The 10,601-nt window shown below is 34.4% G+C and overlaps 1 long non-coding RNA gene across 2 annotated transcripts; it reads right to left on the bottom strand.

The window, feature by feature from the left end:
* Window positions 1–1,868: 1,868 nt before the first annotated feature.
* Window positions 1,869–7,370, bottom strand: LOC141283797 (uncharacterized). 2 transcript variants are annotated; one of them, XR_012338216.1, is made up of 7 exons: window positions 7,092–7,370; window positions 4,748–4,846; window positions 4,184–4,249; window positions 3,728–3,844; window positions 3,514–3,591; window positions 3,196–3,429; window positions 1,869–3,111 (listed from the first exon to the last, which is right to left on the bottom strand). It is a non-coding gene; the product is annotated as an uncharacterized lncRNA (long non-coding RNA). The 2 variants fall into 2 exon arrangements; XR_012338215.1 differs by lacking the exon at window positions 7,092–7,370 and having other exon boundaries at window positions 4,748–5,322.
* Window positions 7,371–10,601: the final 3,231 nt, after the last annotated feature.

The raw sequence follows: 10,601 nt of genomic DNA on the forward strand, positions 1-10,601 counted from the left end.
CGTATCTTTATCTTTATCTTTATCTTTATATTTTAATTGTTATTAACCAATAATTTGTCTTGCATTTAGTCACAATAGAAGCAAACAACAATTACAGGAGAGATATATTTTTAAAGGTAATAATTGTAAAATATTGAAGTATTGTTCTAATCATTTTTTTTGGCCTATTAGTTTGTTAAACATAAGCATTGAATATTATCTGGCATCTTAACGTTTTCTGTAAACAAATTCTCTTTTTATTTTTGAATATTAGACAATCTTTTTAAGGGGTTTTCTATTGCCTATTTTTTAATTACCTCTATGCAAATGCATTTCAAATACAATCAACTACTTGTTTTGTCTTTTTTTTTTCTTTCGTAATGGCACAAACTGGAGAGAGAGAATGCTGTTCTGGGCACTGTTTATCTGTGAAAAGTTTGATGTCAATAAACATTGGGAAATGACTACAAAATGTGTGATTCATTATTTTATTCTTATAGTTCATCTGTCAGGTCTAAGAATTGCAATTTTGTAAGGTCCATTTCCAGGAAGCAGAAGTGATTAATTGTTTACCCTTAATACACTGTAAATGTTACAAAAGCTAAATTAAACAGTAGGAAAAAGCTTCATGTTTAAATAATCATTAGAGGTGCATGTTTTTTTGTTTTGAAAGCAAATTAAATATTTTGAATTATTGTTCACAGCAATTTATATCTAAGTTTTGAGTTTAAATATTGTACATACATTTATATTAGTGTGAACATAATTTGATAATTTTAATGGGAACCATTGTGCCCTTATTTAAAAAAATAAAAATTATCCCAGTAATCAAATCTATTGCTGCATCAAGTTAACCAAACTATCCAATCTGTTGTTCCAGTTTTATGTTGAGTGGGGACAAATAAATATTTAACTGAATATTTGTATTTGCCACAAGAACCCGGAAGAACCTGTTATAAATGACCATATGTGGACAAGTAAGTGAGACGACTCTGTTCAATTGGGTTGCCATTTGGAACTCGCTGTGATTGGACTATCTTTTAATTCAAATGAAAAACAACGCTTAATGTTGCAAAGTCCGTGTTGCTCTTATTATTACATCAGTAATACCTTCAGTTAACAACGAAGTGTTGCTATGTTGTGAGAACTTCCTAATTTACAGAGATCCTAACCCTAACCCTAAGCAGATCTTAAACTACAAATAACAGCGCCATTTTTTTCGTGTTCTATAGATAGAATGGAAGAGGTTTGTGGGTAATGTAGTTTAAAATGTTTAATATTAAAATAGTGGAAAATGCAATCTTTTTTGAACAAAGGTTTATCTAAACATGTTCATTGTGTAAATATCTATGACATATTTAAGAGGCAGGCTGAAATTTGTTTTTTTACTAAGATCACTTTTTAAAACACCTTTATACCACATTTCCATGTATGTTTGAAAACTGTGTCCAACATTATGTAATTAACATAGCATAAGTAGTTGTCCTGCCAATTTTCTCTTTGACATTATAATCAGACACTGATTTACAGCCATTTGAAATGTTCATTTTTTTGCTCTTCCATGGGACTCTACTGGGCCCCTGGAGATGGAAGGGCAGTAAAAACACAAATCTATTCTCATCATGGACAACACACTGTGCTGAGTCACATTTTTTAGATTGTCTTTTCAACAATTTGCCAATATGTAAGTTGCAAGTCATAGTTATCTTAGAATAAGAATAGACATTTCCTATTTGAATTGCACTCCATTTATTTCATTAGATCAGGAGCAAGAACACAGTGATGACAGGAAATTAAGACACCAGTTTAAACAACCAATACATATTGTGACACTTCTTTGTACTATTACACATTGTCAGTGTGTCATTCAGTAAGAAAAGGTACAGACAGTGTGGTTTATGCAAAAGCCATACAATTCATTCAATGCAAAGGATCATAATATAAAAGACATCATTTGTATCTTTGTCAAATATTCCTCATCTTTGTCCTTTGTCCATCTTTGCAAAACATCAGTAATGTGCATGCTCATCTTATTTATTATACAGTACAGGATTTGTGTTGATCTTTCCCTGGTCCATCACCCTCAGCTGTGCATAAAGTGCCTGTAGCAATATAGTCGCAGTCTCTTCTAATGAATCTTTCAGCCTTTCCTTCATGTAATGAAGGTCATTAATATGACCAAATGTCACATCTTAATTAAAACACTCATGGTAATTATGTGTATTGTTAACTAAACTAAATGGTGTATTTACCAAACACCATTCCTAATAAAGAATATTTACCATACGTTATTATCCAATACTTTGTGCAATACATCACTAAGACAGATACAGTAACATATTAAGACAAATGATATTCAAGAGAAATAAAAATGTGTTATGTTAAAACCATGTTATTTTAACCAGATGAAGCCTCCCAAATGCATGCATGGTTAAATGTCTTCAGCATCATAGAATCACATTCAGTTTCCTGCTCATCATCAGAGCTCTCTTGGTTTTCTTCCTCTTGCTTATCCATATCCCTATCTTAATAATCCCCTTCCATGTCATGAACAATTTCGGTTGTTATTCATCACACTACAGTACAACTGACGGACAAAAGACATGTGACCAATTCAAATCATATCACTTTATTTTCACAATACCATGATCATAAGTGTACAGGCGGTGACATTATTTTTGTGCAAACTGCAGCATGACAGTAAAGACAACAAATGTTCAATATATAGGCAACTCACACATATAAGGGACTCAATACAGGTAGAGAACAATATGGTAAATAGTATGCTATACAGAGATCATGAAATTAAAACAATAATCACAGTACGCATACCTTTGCAGCGCAGTGTGGAATGAATTAGTGCAAACAGAATGTCATGGTGCAGAATAATAGTGAGTTAGAGTCCAGACAGTGCAACTGATAGAGAGCAGTGCATATGAGCTTGATGTGCTGTGTATTGTTTCTGGTACAAGTTCAGTGCAGTCTAATTGCCAGTGGAAAAATGTGTCTGCTGGTGCAGGTTTTGCAATAACTTCTGCCTGATGGTAACGATGAGAGTAATCCATGTCTCTGGTGGCTGGAGTCTCTGATGGTCCTCTGTGCTTTCCTCACACACCAACTGATGTAAATATCCTGGAGGGACATAACATGTATTTAGGGTGTTGTAAATCAATAAACAATATATATTTTTATTTTTAATTGTTGCATTGGACTTACCATTGATTCTTGTTGGAGATATGGGCCAAAAGGATCCCTTCACAACCATTTTGCAGTTGTTCAGTTGAAACAACTGAGTAAACAGTGAAGTTTACTTTTATGGACCGTAACATCTGAGCTGTCACAGTAGAGTTGTTCAGGAATGCAGTCTTCATCGCAGTTAACTGGTGGTTTCAGGCTGCAATGCTGCATCTGGTGGCCATTGAATTGATATCGTCAACTGCCTTCATCCTCCTTCAAACAAACAGACAAAACAATAAGTCAACAATATTTCCAGAGAAATAGTGTTGATGAATAGGTGCAGGTGTCAGTACTCACCATATTTGGCCAATCCTGCCCAAATTCCAGATAATGGAATTGGAGATGATAGCACAGTTGATTTGCCAATTCTAGGAGCTATAAAAAAAAGAAGTGGTTGTGAAAATGGTAACTGCTGTCTTTTGAGAGATTAACATCAATTGCTATACCCCATATAACCCTAACCCATGTAACTACATTGCTTGATGTATTGCATACATACATACATACATACCAGTGGAAATGTGCAACTTTTCAGCTCTGTGTTTGGGCACAAGAAGACCATGTTCATTCCTCATTCATCAGGACTGGCTTGCTAGGACTGATTTTCTTTGCATTTTTTGGTCTTCAGCTTTAAAACAATACAATATTTATTGACCCAATTTTTAATTATTATTGTTGTTTAAACATATAAATTAAGCAGTTATAATTATATACTTCAAGCTCAAGTTCCCTGGCAACTCTAGCAGGCTCCTGAGTTCATTTCTATTCAGAGTCTGAGAAAAGGCCATCTTGCAAACTCTAAGCTTCTATTTTTCAACAGAGCACAAAATAATGTGTTAAGTGAGGGAGTAAAGAAATAAGATGAAGAGAAATAGGCAGAATTGTGTAAGTTTAACAAAATGAGAAGAAAGCAGCATTAGAAAAAAAAAAAATTATTTAACAGCAAACTAAAATGAAATATAATTACCTGCTGATGGTTTTGTTGTAAGCAGTTTAAAGGCCTCTTCACACCAAGGATGAGTCCACACCACAGCTATTTGACATAAAATGACACAGAAACAATATGGTTGGAATCTCTTTCAGAACAGATTTTTCCAGATTCCAAAACATTGACAGCCAATCAAAATCCACCACACTATAAATAGCCTGAGCATTTAAATGCAGACAACATAACTGCAGCACACGCTTATAATAAAAAAAAAAAAAATGTTATTTTCTGTTAGTGTGTTAGTCATTATAATTCTTGCTCTTGGTGTGAACAGCTTTAAGTGATCTGATTTGGCCAAATTAACTGAAGGTCTGATTTCTCACATGACAAGTTAGAGATAGGAGTGAGTGTTGACTAGAAGAGAAAAAAATAAAATAAAAATCAGTAGACATGCAAGGCTTGGTAAATTGTATTAGTTATTAATATTTCGACATGACACTTTGTTGGTTGTTCTTTCTGATGGGGCTGTAGGGTATGTAAAGATGCTGCACAATTTAACTACAGTACAGTTCAGTCAAGGTGCTCAGACCAACATTGACATACCATTGGAATGTTTGCCTTTGCTTTTGGTCTTTTCCATAAATGCACAACATGGCCCAATTCAAATCCCATGACAGGCCTTCCTTTGGTCTTCCCTTTACCCTGAAACAAAGAGAAATACACACATGTTGAGACAATGTGCTAAACAAAATCTGTGACCAAAATATTTGAGAGGAAGGACTGTAAGGAAAGTCATTATTAACACCTAAAATAAGGATGCGTTGATTAAAGCAAATCAGTTATAGCTAAATGTCTTCAACATTACTGTGAAAGATTGAATCATTGAAGGACTTGTTTAGCCTCTTTGACAGCTTCTTCAAGATCAGCATTGGGAGCTTTGAGTTCAAGTTCCCTGTTAATTCTAGCAGCTTTCTGACAGAATTGGTCAAAATTATGAGATTTTAAAAATGTCATGATAAATCACAGAAAGAGAGAGAGCAAAACTATGTGTAGATTAATTATGGATTACAGTTCATACAGTGATGCCTTTTACCAGAGATGGCTTCTTAAAAGTAGGGATGCACCGATCCGTATCGGCCGATCACTTGCGCGTTTTGTCAGTAAAGCCGGTTCTGTAATCAGCGGTAAATGCCATCAGGTGCGTGATTTCACGTTGAGCCGTATATACTACACACAGCCGTTGTTTACCGACGAGCTGCGCAAATCAATGTTCATTATCAGTGTGAATGTGCGCAGCTCGTCAGTGAACAACGGCTGTGTGTAGTATATACGGCTCAACGTGAAATCACGCACCTGAGGGCATTTACCGCTGATTACAGAACCGGCTTTACTGACAAAACGCGCAAGTGATCGGCCGATACGGATCGGTGCATCCCTACTTAAAAGAGCTCCTGGAGTAGGTGATCTGACATAACTGCAAGACAGAAAAAAAAAATACTGAATTACAATTACTTCACAAAAACTTTTTAAAGTGTGGTAAGCATTGTGGTTACTGTGCTTTACAAATAGTATACTGTAAAATCAAAAAACCATAGTAAGCTTTGTGGTTAGTGTGCATATCCTACAAATACCACAGTAAAACTACAGTTACAGTGGTAAAACCATACTAAGCTTTGTGGTTAATGTGCTTATACTACAAATACCACAGTAAAACTACGGTTACAGTGGTAAAACCATAGTAAACTTTGTGGTTAATGTGCTTATACTACAAATACCACAGTAAAACTACGGTTACAGTGGTAAAACCATAGTAAGCTAGTGGTTAGTGTGCTTATACTACAAATACCACAGTAAAACTACGGTTACAGTGGTAAAACCATAGTAAGCTAGTGGTTAGTGTGCTTATACTACAAATACCACAGTAAAACTACGGTTACAGTGGTAAAACCATAGTAAGCTTTGTGGTTAATGTGCTTATACTACAAATACCACAGTAAAACTACGGTTACAGTGGTAAAACCATAGTAAGCTTTGTGGTTAATGTGCTTATACTACAAATACCACAGTAAAACTACGGTTACAGTGGTAAAACCATAGTAAGCTTTGTGGTTAATGTGCTTATACTACAAATACCACAGTAAAACTACGGTTACAGTGGTAAAACCATAGTAAGCTTTGTGGTTAGTGTGCTTATACTACAAATACCACAGTAAAACTACGGTTACAGTGGTAAAACCATAGTAAGCTTTGTGGTTAATGTGCTTATACTACAAATACCACAGTAAAACTACGGTTACAGTGGTAAAACCATAGTAAGCTTTGTGGTTAGTGTGCATATCCTACAAATACCACAGTAAAACTACAGTTACAGTGGTAAAACCATAGTAAGCTTTGTGGTTAATGTGCTTATACTACAAATACCACAGTAAAACTACGGTTACAGTGGTAAAACCATAGTAAGCTAGTGGTTAGTGTGCTTATACTACAAATACCACAGTAAAACTACGGTTACAGTGGTAAAACCATAGTAAGCTAGTGGTTAGTGTGCTTATACTACAAATACCACAGTAAAACTACGGTTACAGTGGTAAAACCATAGTAAGCTAGTGGTTAGTGTGCATTTACATGACATTGTCGAGCAACAGTGAACGTTACTATGGTAAAAATATGGTAAATGTGCGGACTTTTTACATGATACGCGATACTAGGCTGGTTGATTTGTAGAGCTGATTTCAGCCACGTGAATATGATTAAAAACAGTTTTATTTATGTATCGATTTCAAACTGCACGAGTTAGAAGTTAGCTTCGGCTAATCTCAATCGTAGGCTAATTTAGCAGCCGCGCTAACTGTTCCACTAAGCTTCCGTTTTAACACATGACCCCATGCAAGTGATGCAGAAACAGTGAAATAATTAAAGTAATGAAAAGATTGTTGCGGTCACTTACCTGCTTGAAGGTGTACACCACGTATCAGGTGAACTGGTCGAACTGAGCCTCGCTGGTGACGTAATTGCCGTAGAAGATTCTGCGTGGTATTTGTACGCAACTGCTCTCATCTGGATGCCTAACCCCCTTTCGTCAAAATCCAAAGATGAGGGATTTGCATTCAAATCTATCGGATGACCCTCTACGGTGCCACGCGACGAAGAGGGGGTACCCTCAACGTCAGCTTATGGACGTGAGGGGAAAATGACCAAACGGCAGTATGTGACGAATAGGGGTGAGACCGTGTTGATAAATGACATGACTTCATCACAGATGATCACAGTCGGCAGTCTTTTTTAAAGGTATGTGTTTTTAAATGCATTGCTGCTTTATGACTTTGAACAAACGTTTTAAAAATGTATTTATCTCTTTCTTAGAATTAAGCAACAACTTAAGTTTTAATTTGTTATATCTCATAAAACAACATGTGATGACTATTCAAAATAGAAAAAGGTGGTGTTAGTAAAGGGAGTTTTTATGTTTGGTCTTTTGGAGCATTTGTTTTCGGCACCTGGCGCATTTTTATGTCTTGAGTTCAGATTGTTTAAACATTTGAACATGACAATCACAAATGGATTCACAGTAAAACAATTGCTCTGGGATCGCCTGAACAAGGTGACCTCAGCTTGATTGATGACTTAATACTCTCTTTTAGCCAGTTAGTTTTATTATTTAATATTCATTTTATATTTATACATAACATACTTTTGTTGTTAAAGGTCTGCAGCAATGCAGCTTTGTATAATAACATCTTTGGTGTCTTTTTTTCAGGTTGTTACGCAAACAATGGGAAATATTCGCACTAAACTAAAAACAGTTTTTAAAAAATCTATTACAGCTTATGAAGAAAAACAATATTATAAAAAAATGCTAAAAATTCCTTACTTTTCATCAAATTTTAAATCAAAGAAAAAATTTGATGATACTTTAGAAACATTAAAATCTACATTTAATGGAATACTAATCAAAGAAGGGAATATTTTGAATAATAATGTAACAAATATAAAAGTAACTAATAAAAAACCTTGCTATATTTTAATTTGGGATTCTGATAATCGATTCTTTCACAGTGGTCTCGGGTTTTATGTTGGCTCTGGAGTTATAATTACGGCCAAACACGTTTTAAAAAACTACAAAAACAATTATGTATTTGTTCTTTTTCCAACTAAAAAATTTTGTTTAGTCTACAATATTAACACTAATAATATCGTTTTAAAAAACAATCATGATATTGCTAAATTGGAAATCAGCAGTGTTAAGCCTCCAACTATAAAACCTATACAAATAGATCTATTTTATGAAAACACAAACCTTTACTTTTATAAACTAAAATCAGAGCGTTTTGTGAAAGTCAAATGTCAAAGATCAAAAATAGAAGAACAATTATCTCCCAAAGAATTTACTCTTTCTAAAACGGGAATATTTGGAGATAGTGGAACTCCTATTTTTACAAGTTCTGGTAAATGGGTTGCAATATATATTGGTGCAATAATTAAAAACGAAAAACTTTTAGAGGGCATAGGTTTACAATTTGATAGTTCTTTGATTAATTTCATCTTTCCAAAGAATTTTCCTCTGTAGTTCTATTGAATATTCTTCTTTTTCTGAGAGTGTTTCAATTGCTTGTACAATTCAGGGCCACCATTGAGAAACACTGTATCCCATCAACATAAATTTGGCATTGCATAAATACTGTAACACAATTGGTATGGTTGCAGTATCATAAAGTGTGTAATATTTCCCATTGTTTGGCGACTGTCTGGAGAGGAGCCTGTGCCTTGCCCAAAAATAAAATGTTGTAAGTCTTGTTTTTTTTTGTTTTTTTTCCCCCGGTCTTTTCCAATATTCATGCAAAATATGCCACTTTTTTTTTTATCAGTTTCATTATTGCACAAATGTAAGTCACATTACAATTGAAATTTACAGGTGTTATGTCGGTCTGGAGCAGCTCTAAAAGTCATATGTTTCAAGGTAATACAGCATCAAACAATAGAAATTATTTAGCATAAATTATATTTCAAATTACTATTGAATATTGACTATTAAAATATCAGTTCCATTCAAAGTTGTTCAGTTAGTCATGTGAAAACAAGAAATATGTACGGTGGCCGAGAGAGCTCAACGCGCTGCAACTTAAGAAAACACATGCAAACAGAAAAAACTACAACAAAAAAAAAAAAACATCTTCATCAGTTTGACAACAAAGGCGCTGCAAATCCTCGCAACGCAAACACAAATTCGGAAACGCGCTGCAAACACAAAAAAAGCGCTGCAAACACAAAAAACGCTGCAAACACAAAAAAGCGCTGCAAATAAGACGGAGCACAACGGAAATGTTTCAGGGGGACCTCAAAAAGTGACCAACCCATCTGGAAGCTGATTATTTGTTAGTGATGGGATTTATGGCTCTTTGAGAGGATCCGGATCTTGGCGATCCGTTCCTTTCAAAGAGCTGTTCAAAAGAACGGCTCTTTTGGCTCTTTTAAATATTTAGTCAGTTTTAAGAAGCCAGCTTGGGGGCATCTCAGTTTATCCTCCGAAATAATCACTGGGAGGAATGATGAGGTGAGATTTGTAGTCAAATAATTAAAACTCAGATTTCACCCACCAATATCTGAGTTTGAATTATTCTAAAATATTGATTATTACCTCATTTGTCATGTGTGGACCATATTCCATAGGGTTGCACAACATCCCTCTGCTTAGACAGTGACATCACTATTTTGGATTTACCTTTAGTACAAAGTGTGTGTAAAGCTACGTTGACTTATGTTATTCATACAATACCTACTCACAAATAAACATCAAAAACAAAGCCGCCTGCAATGAATTTCTGTGCAAAACAGCTTTTACTACAAACACTTCCACACAAGAACATTGTTATCACACAAGAACATTTTGATAGAAAACAAAAAATATTTAAAGTTTTAAATATACACTGTAGATAAAATTAGAATAAATAAAATGGAAATGTGTACATACAGTCCACTATTACTACTATTACTACTGTAAACTTTGTAAATAGGACATCAGCCCCTTCAAGACTTAATGAACAATAACAAACTGGGCTGCAAGGAGCTAATTTGTGTGCATCTGTGTGAAACACGCATAGGAAAAAAAGAACGACAGAAAGAACCCCCCCCCCATTTTTTTTTGTATTTTGTCAAAAGAAATGTTCTTTATTACAAGAAAAATACAGATTGTTCATGTTGTGATTTAGTTTGTCTTGCCTTTATACAGATTTAAATAATTTCATTTTCGAAGTAGCCTACTCTAAATTATGTCAGTGATTCTCCAATGGATGTTAAATATGATCAAGAGTTTTTTTATTCAATCTACAGTGTAATAAAAGTTAAGAAAAAGATTAGCCTATATAGCTCTACATATTAGAGACTATAAGCTAATTCATTTTTTCTTAACTTTTAATCTTCTAAAAATTATCAAGAATATTAAATCAATTTAATAGGCTAG

This window comes from Garra rufa, chromosome 13 (genome assembly GCF_049309525.1).
Source record: "Garra rufa chromosome 13, GarRuf1.0, whole genome shotgun sequence".
NCBI lineage: Eukaryota > Metazoa > Chordata > Actinopteri > Cypriniformes > Cyprinidae > Garra > Garra rufa.